Source organism: Macaca fascicularis, chromosome 3 (genome assembly GCF_037993035.2).
Source record: "Macaca fascicularis isolate 582-1 chromosome 3, T2T-MFA8v1.1".
Classification (NCBI taxonomy): Eukaryota; Metazoa; Chordata; class Mammalia; order Primates; family Cercopithecidae; genus Macaca; species Macaca fascicularis.
Window position 1 is genome coordinate 34,906,049 of NC_088377.1, and position 9,420 is coordinate 34,915,468.

Sequence of the window (9,420 nt, forward strand, 5' to 3'; positions counted from 1 at the left end):
CGGCCCCGCCACCGCCGGCCCCGCCTCCTGATAGGCCCCGCCCCCAGCCGCCAAATCCTGCCTCCTCATAGGCCCCGTCCTTACACCTCCCGGCCCCGGCATTGGCTCCCGCCCAGGCAGGCCTCACCTCCCAGCAGGCCCCGCCCCCACCCGCCTGGTCCTGCCTCCCGACAGGCCCCGTCCCCAGCCGCCGGGTCCTGCCTCCTGATGGGCCCCGTCCCCACGCCTTCTGGCCTCGACACAGGCACCCGCTCCAGGCAGGCCCCGACTCCTGACAGGCCTCGCCCCCAGCCTCCAGGTTTTGCCTCCTGATAGGCCCCGTCCCCACGCCGCCCGACCGCGGCACAGGCTCCCGCCCTGGGCAGGTCCCGCCTCTTGGTAAGTCCCGCCCCCACGCCGCCGGGTCCCGCCCCAGACAGGCCCCGCCCCCCGCCGCCTGACCCCTACCCAAGCCCCGCCCCGCCGCTGCTGGCCCAGACCTCCAACCGGGGAAGGGGTGCGGGCTGCTTGGTGGTCCTGGCGTTCTGGACCCCTGCGGAGACCTGGGATTTTCTTTCTTTTCGCCGCCCCACCTCCCACCACCATGAAGAAGAAGCAGGAAAGGCCAGTTGACAAATGTGGACACTGAGGCTCGAACAGCCCTGCCCTGTCTGGGGCCTCAGCCCTGGGAAGCCCGGCCTCCCGGGGAGCAGCAGGCGCCCTGTATGTCAGGGTTTCAAACGACGTCCGCATCTGGTTTCTCTTTCCAGGCCACTACATGCCAGCGGGGGTTCCAGGCAAGGCAGAGGTGAGGCCTGGGCATTGCCAGAGGAGAAACTGAGGTCAGGAAGGGGGCCATGGAGCCGGAGTTGCACAGCTGGCCTGTGCTTTCCTTCTGGGGGCCTGTGGGCAGGATCTATTCCTGGAGCAGGAGATTCCTCAGGCTGACCTGCAGGGTAGTTCCCAATTTTCCACTCTGAGATGTGACACAATAAGGAAAGTCCCTCTGGTGGGGCCTTAAATTATCCCAGACTGGCCCCTGGCCCTGTTCTCCTTGGGGAACCTTGTCTGTGGCCAGGACTGGACGAGGGCGGAATCACTGACACCAGCCATGTGAGGGAGCCCTACCCCGCTGGCTGTGGGGCCAGGGCTTGTCCGGGCAGGGCCTGCAGGAAGGAAGGTGTTTTCCCGCAGTAGCCCCTGGCAAGGAGTCAGGGCAGCTTCTCCGTGCCCCTTGGGAGAAGCAGAAACTGAGGTCTTCCAACCCCATCCATGCCACTGGTGCTGTTCCAGCTCTTTCTGAGGCTGGGCCCTGGTGAGACACCGTAGTATGCATGGCTGGCTGCCTGTCAGTGAGGTCTGTGTGTAGGTGGTGAGCTCCCCGTCACCAGGGGCATGCAAGCAGCTGCTAGGCAGAGAGCCCTTGTGGCCTGGGATTGTGGCTGGCCCTAACCACTGCTCCGCCACGGCCCCTGACCTGTGGATATCGTGCCAGGACAGCTGGAGCTGGTCCTGGCACCGGGTTTTCTTGACTCCTAGGGCGGCGGTTAGGAGAACCGGAAAAGCTGAAAATAAGGGAAAGATCAAGAAGCAGAAGCAGCGGGGTAGTGGGAGGGGGGAGTTAGTGGGGGATGGGGGACATAGGGGTGGAGAGGCACTAGGGCCCAGGTCCCTTACAAGGAGTGGCATGGGAGGTGGCCTGAGTTTCACTTTCATCGTGAACTTTTACTGCTGCACGCTTAAAAAGCCATCTCACTGGTCACCCCGTGGCCCATCCTGCACGGCCCCCCTCTGGCACCAGTGAGCTGGGAGGCAGCATTTGTGGGGTTTCCCCACCAGCACCTCACACAGCACGTCCCTCCAGTGTCCCCGAAGCCAGGAGCCAGGACACCCCCAAACAAATGGCCCCTTCTCCCCACTGCCCACGGCTGCCACCCTCCTATCCAGACCTGTCTCCCCACCTCTGCCCACAGGGCTGCCTCCTGCCCCTCTGGCCACCAGAGTCCACCCTCCCCAGCAGCCCGAGGGATCTTTCTAGAAGGCCTGACCAAGCTCTTCCCCTGCCAGGAGCCTCCCAGGCTGTCCTTCGAATAAAGTCCAGGTTGCTTATCAGACCTTCAGCAGGCTTATCACGCCGCATCTCCCCGGCCGCACCCAGCCACACTGACCCCAGAGCTTCGCGCCCGCACTGGCCCCCAGCACCCGCCCCTCCTCCTCGTCCTCCAAGACCCCCACCCTGAAGCCCCTCAGAGTCACCGAAGGCTCCCGGGGTCCCCATCTGTGCTCCCCAGGGCTGCCATGTGGACTCTGTCTGCACACGCCTCCCCCATCCAACACGGAGCCTCTGCCCGGGGAACCTGCTGCCTTCCGGCCTCACTGGGAAACTGCCTTCTCTTGGGCTCAGTTTCCTCATCTGCAAAGTGACATCATAGCCCCCTTCCACCAAGGATTACCCCATGACCAGGCACACAATAAATGCAGCATCATGTACCCAGGGGTGGGGAACAGGTAAGAGCGGTGTGAGCTCAACAGACCCCAGGACGGGGACCCAGATGGGGGCCCAGACTTCAGGCCCTTTAGAAATGATGATGACCTCAGCCTGAGACCAACAGAGAGACAGAAAAAGGGGAGAAAGAGAGAGGAGAGGAGAGAGAGAAGATGGAGCAAGAATCTCCCTAGGAAGGACCATGAACTGAGACCTGGAGGCTAAGTAGGAATCACTTTGTTGGAGAGGAAGGGGAAAGGGCAAAGGGAACAGGAGTTGCAAAGGCCCTGCGGCAGGAAGGAAGACTTGAAGGTAGGCTGGTGTCGCTGGTGCAGGGGACCAGGAGGAGGCGCGGGGGCTGCGGGAGGAAGGGGTGCAGGCAGCAGGGCCCAGCCAGGTCCCTACTCCAACCTTTGCCACCAATTTCCATGCCTACATTCTCATTTGATACTTAGCCACCCTTTAAAAGTGGCTCTGGGCCAGGTGTGGTGGCTCATGCCTGTAATCCCAGCATTTTGGGAGGCTAAGGTGGGAGGATCACCCAAGGTCAGGAATTTGAGACCATCCTGGCCAACATGGTGAAACCCCGTCTCTACTACAAAATTACCTGGGCGTGGTGGCACATGCCTGTAGTCCCAGCTACCTGGGCGGCTGAGGCAGGAGAATCGCTTGAATCCGGGAGGTGGAGGTTGCAGTGAGTTGAGATCGCACCACTGCACTCCAGCCTGGGTGACAAAGCGAGACTCTGTCCCCACCCTCCACCCCCTAAAAAACTGACTCTGGGCCAGGTGTGGTGGTTCATGCTTGTAGTCCCAGTTACTCAGGAGGCTGAGGCGGGAGGATCACTTGAGAACAGGAGGCTGCAGTGAGCTGTGATCACACCAGTGCACTCGAGCCTCGGTGACAGAGACATTAATGTGTGTGTGTGTGTACACACATACATATATGGGTGTGGGTTGGCTGTGGGTTTAAAACCCAAGATGGGCTGGGTGCAGGGGATCATGCCAGTAATCCCAACACTTTGGGAGGCTGAAATGGGAGGTTTGCTTGAGGCTAGGAGTTCAAGACCAGCCTGGGCAAAATAGCAAGACCCCACCTCGACAAAAAATACAAAAATATTAGTCGGGTGTGGTGGTGCACACCTATAGTCCCAGCTCTCTGGGAGGCTGAGGCAGGAGGATTGATGGAGGCTGAGAGGTCGAGGCTGCAGTGAGCTGTGATCATGTCACTGCACACCAGCCTGGGTGACAGAACAAGATCCTGTTTATGATCTATAAAATAGGTGGTTCTATTGATTCTGCAGCTCAAAAAACAGGTTCTGAGAGGAGAGGAGGAGAGGGGAGGGGAGAGGAGAGAAGAGGGAGGAGAGAAGGCCCCCTGATTGGCCTGCCCTCTCAGGCAGCGGCCCTGACTCTGACACCAGGTGAGGTCCGGGAGAAGGTCAGCCCAGCTGGTGTCCTGCCTGCGTGGCCACCCTGGTCCAGGACAGGACTTCCAGACCAGATGACCTCAGTTTCCCCACTTCCAGCCTCCATGTGTTCTGACCCCCTCAAAGACATGGAGGCAGGGAGAAAGGGGTCTCTCAGCCCATCAGGGTGGCAGGGCCCATGCTGAGGACCGAGGGAAGACACGGCCCGAGGCATCGTTCATTTCAGTTCAAAATGTCCACCTGGGCTTGCATTAGCTTAGCTCCTGGAGGACGCGCTGGCTGCTGGGTCCGGAGGGGCTGCAGAGGTGGGGACTCGAGCACCACAGCTGGAGGGGTGGGGTGGGCTTATGAGGGGTTGACTCCTTCCACCAGTGTGGACTCAACCCTGAACGTCACCTGACCAAGGCTGCTGGGCCAAGCTAGAACGGAACTGGCTCCTTGAGTCCGGGAGGCGGGGGCGGTTTGGGAATGCAGAGGGCGTGAGAGAAAGAACCAAGGGAGGTGTCCTGGCTGAGGGGCGTTTCCCGCGGGACTTCTCAGAGCCTTCATCGCCTGATCTGCACCTCCTCTCCCCCGGCGAGAGGCCACACTACACAGTGGTTCCCAAACTGACTTGCCCACAGGACCCCTGCGGACGGTCGTGGGGGACCACGTCGGCCCCACTGCAGAGCGTGGAAGGGACGTCGCCCTCCTCCCCACCCCAGAGGCTGCTGTCAACCAACGGCATCCCTACGGCCCCCGGCAGGACAGGGAGCGGGAAGCTGTGACACCCCATTTTAAGGGGCCACCCATTAATTAATTAGGCTCCATGAATAATGCATGCCACCTTGGGTATATTAATAGCATATTTATATGGTGTGCTATGGGGAGTATACATTCTCATCTGAACACCTCACAAATAATTCACGACGCGGCTCCTTCCCCAGCCTCCAGGAGAGCCTGGCCGGTGCTGCGGCTGGGGCCACTGGGCTGCTTCCCACAGCCAAACTCTACGTTTCATTATAAATGGCTTTGCTGGGCATGTTGGTAACTCGTGCATTTCCATCCACTTTATTATTAATGGCTTTCCTGAACTGTAGCAGCCCGACGCCGTGCACAATGCGTTATAAATATTTGATCCGGCATCTATGGTCTGCCATTTATCATTTATAACGGGTTACAAAAACATTATAAAACATTTACTGCACATTTATAGATCATTCTCGACTACCACCACGATGTGTTATAAATACATTATTAATCCTTTCCACGCCATTTATAGGAATCCCTTGTAACAGGGCCCAGCCCCGCCCCACCACCTTCGAGGAGCACAGGGCTCACACGGGGGCTGATGGGTGTCGCTGGGTGGCAGGACCGGGGCAGAGAAGCCAGCCTGCCTCTAAGTGCTGTGTGTCCTTGTCTGGATCATGGCACCTCTCTGTTCAGAGAAGAGAGATAACAGCACAGATGCCTGGTCCTCGGCACCTGCTGTGTGTCACACAGGTTGTTCACTGCCCCCAAGTCTCAGGCAGTTTTTTGTTTTTATTTTTTTGAGACGGAGTCTCACTCTGTTGCCCAGGCTGGAATGCAGTGGCATGATCTTGGCTCATCGCGACCTCTGCCTCCCGGGTTTCAAGGGATTCTCCTGCCTTAGCCTCCCAAGTAGCTGGTATTACAGACATGCACCATCACGCCCAGCTCATTTTTGTATTTTTAGTAGAGACGGGGTTTCACTATGTTGGCCATGCTGGTCTCAAACTCCTGACCTCAAGTGATCCACCTGCCTCAGTCTCCCAAAGTGCTGGGATTACAGGCATGAGCCACCACACCCAGCCTTGTTTTTGTTTTCTGAGACGAAGTCTTTTTCTTTCACCCAGGATGGAGTGCAGTGGCGCTATCTTGGTGATCTCAACTCACTGCAGCCTCCGCTTCCCAGGTTCAAGCGATTCTCCCATGTCAGCATCCGAGTAGCTGGGATTACAGGCACACACCACCATTCCCGGCTAATTTTTGCATTTTTAGTAGAGACGGGGTTTTGCCATGTTGGCCAGGCTGGTCTTGAACTCCTGACTTCAGGTGTTCGAGGTGATCTGCCCACCTCGGCCTCCCCAGGTGCTGGGATTAGGCCTCCCCAAGTGCTACGATTATAGGCATGAGCCGCCACACCCGGTCTCAGGCATGACCTTGATGCCCATTTCACAGGTAAGGAATCAAGCTCAGAGAGGGGCAGCAATTTGTCCAAGGCCACAGTCCGGGTAGGGAGCTGGCGTCAGAACCCTGGGGTCGGTCCTGCCTTGTGTCACCCACCTGCCCGGGCCTGCAGCCACAGGCTATGGCCCACCTGACTGGACTCTGTGGACAGGGCCTCCAGGGTCCTGGCTGGAATGCTGACTGGGGATGAAAGAGGCCTAAAGGGTGTTTGGGATGCAGCAGCCCCTCCACCGTACCCCAGCTCTGGAGGCCTCCGGGCCCTGTGTCCCCAAGGACCCTGTGTCCCCCACAGCCGGGGCGCCACCAGTGGCCTGGTGTGCAGAGTACTGTGGTCAGTGCCGCCCTCACCAGGCCCCTGCGTTTTCCATCTTAGGGACGGCGCGTGGCCGCCTCCCGGCTCCCTCCCCTCCCAGGGCCCCAGTCTCCCTACTACAGGATGAGGGATGAGCGCCCGAGGAGCCCTGTGTGCCAGGCCTGCCCCCTGTGGCTTACAGGCCTCTCCAGGCCTGACTCCATAGCAGGAGGGCACCAGTGAGAAAAGAGGGCTGTGGGTGCCGGCCCCTCCCCTCCACCTGCCCTGCTGGTGGTCAGCCAGAGCCCTGTGCCCCATTGCAAGTGGATGGGCCCAACTCCTCCCCACCGCTCCAGACCCACCCGCCATGCTGCCTTCCCCCAAGAGCCCTTCCTAACCCCCAGGCAGAGAGAGGGTGCCCACCACACCCTGGCACAGGCCTACTGGGGTCCAACCCTGGGTCCCCAGTGACCCCAGCAGGGCCTGGCATGGGGTGTCCTTTTGGGCCTGGCCCAGTGAGGGGGTTTGGAAAGAACTGGGATGTCTAGTTCTGCCTGCCCATGCTCCTCAGCTTCCTACAGGCCACCTCCCAGGACAGAAGGGGCCACTGTCCCTGGGGGAGGCCTCAGCCACACCCTCCTCTTCTGAAGCACCTGGAATGACCCCAACCACTGGCTAGGCCTGGGCCTAATTGGGTCAGGGGTCTGGGTTGCTCTGAGGAAGGGAGCTGGGGGAGGCCCAGGCCCCCCAAACAGCTCCTGCCCGGCACCCTACCTGCCACGTGACCTCGGGCCACTGTCTGGGCCTCCCAGGGTGAATGTGGGAGACACCTCATGGGGAGACCTGCACTCTTGCTGCCAAGGGCGCTCATCTCCCCGGTGCCCACACTCAGCCCTGTGGCCACCACCGTCTGGCCTGTTTGAAGGTCAGGGTCCATCCCCAGCCAGAGCTGAAACTGAAACCCGGAAGCACTTGTTCTGAGACTGAAGCAGCAGGTGAGCTTGTCACTATGGCATCCCCTGGCCCCGCCCCATCCCCACCTGGAGGAGTGAGCCCCGGACTGCCAGGAACCACCGGGAGGGGCTGGCACCCTGCCTGGCCTGGCTCGGACATGCTCCTGGAAGAAAGGGAACTGTGGGGTCTGGGCTGGACTCTCTGAGTCCTGGGGCCATCTGGGCTCCAGGGGTGACCCTAGACGAGGAGCTCAGTCACAGCCACGTGGGAAGGTGCTGATCCCAGATCCTCCGCTGTTCCAGAACAGACGGCCTGGGACCTGCCCGCAGCCACCCAGCAGCGGAGGGGTCCTACTGGGTGCCCCGCATGGCTGCTTCCCGAGGTCCCTGGGCCCAGTGGCCGTGGTGAGGAACTTGGGGAACCAGAGGGAGGCAGAGGCCAGGCGTGGATCATGGCCTGACCCAGGGCTCCCTGGTCCATCCCGCAGCCCCCTGTCCACCCTGGGGTGGGCACCATCATTCCAACACCCACACTTCTGCTCACACAGCCCCTGCCAGGCGCCTGCTGCAGGCAGAGATTCCAGTCTACTCATTTCTTTGTCCAGGAGCGGTCAGGTTTCCCTCCCAGCCATCTTCCCCATCTTGCCCAGCACAGATCGGAGAAGCCTCTCACCTCTGGGACACAGAACCTGCGGTCCACCCCCGCAGCCAAGGCCAGACACGCCCCCTGGGGTTCCCTCTATGGTGGGGACAGGCCCAGGCCACCCTCTAGAGATTATGGAAGCACTTGGCCAGGTGGGGGCTAAGTTTGCCCCACGGGTGCCACAATTTTGAGCCACCAAGTCCCTGAGCCCTGGGGTCAGCACCCTGGGGTGGGTGGGGTCTCGGGCACGCCTGGCACATCCTAGCCCCAGTCGGCACACACACCAGAGCCGATATCCCTAGCCTGAGCCCTTGCCACCTGCCAGGCCAGCTACTTCCCCCGGATGCCTCTGCTTAGCTTAACCTCCGCTGCCTCCTGGGTGGGAGTGAACACAGGCCCAGGCAGCAAGAGGCCCAGAGAGGGTCCCAGGCCTCAGGATCAGGGCCCCACCCTCAGCGCCCTCCCCATCCCCCTTCCCCGTGCCTGGTCCACGACCCCAGCCAATGTCCTGGGGCTCTACCTGTCACAGGCTGCTCTGAGCCAGACACAGGCACCCCCGTGAAGGGCCCAGGCTTGCACCCAGCTGGGACACACACACTGGCCTCCAGGCCTAGCAGCAGCATCGTTCCCTTTCCCTGTCCTCAACCCAGGCACTGGGTTCTGAGCCCACAGAGCTCGGACCTCACTCTCCCTCTCTGATCAGACCCTGAGGCAGGCAGGCCTTGGCTGGAGGGACGTCAGGAGAGCAGAGGACCAAAGGCTGGCGGGATGCAGGAGGCTCCGGACTGTGGGGTGTGGGAAGCCAGCCTTGAGGAGGTGCCTCAGGAGCCCATAGGGGGTGTAGCGTCAGGAAAGGGTGGGCCTGGCTGGAAGGGACACGGTGACGTGGCTCAGGTGCTGCACCTGGGGAGAAGGGTTGGGATCCCGAAGGTGCGGACTGGCAAAGGCCCCACATCCAGGACTGGGAGAGAGAGCCTGGCCCTCAGGAGGCTGGGGTTTGGGTGTGGGGCACACAGCAGGCACTGGGGGCCAGCGGGCTGGGTGGGCCCGACCTCAGTCTCAGATGAGACTGGGTCGTGTCCCCACCAAGCCGTAACACGCTTCTGTCCTCTAAGACTCGGGTGGACACGGGCCCTGACCTTGACCCCTGAGCCCGCACAGCCTGCACACACCCACCCCCTATGAGGATGCCTCCCTACATCCACACCCTACCCCCGGGGCCGGGGAGGCATCCAAATCCCTGCCCTGCATCTGCTGAGCCTCCCGGGCCCCTTCCCACTGCACAAACCTCAGGCCCCGCTTCCGCTCAGCCCAGCCCCAGGGCCTCTGGGCCTCCCAGGTCCCACCCCGGGGCAGCCCATGGCTCCAGGGCCCTAGGGCTCAAATCTCAGCCCTGTCCCTTATCTGTGCAGAGGTAGGAGAGCCAGCAGCAGAGCAGAAAGGGCCTCA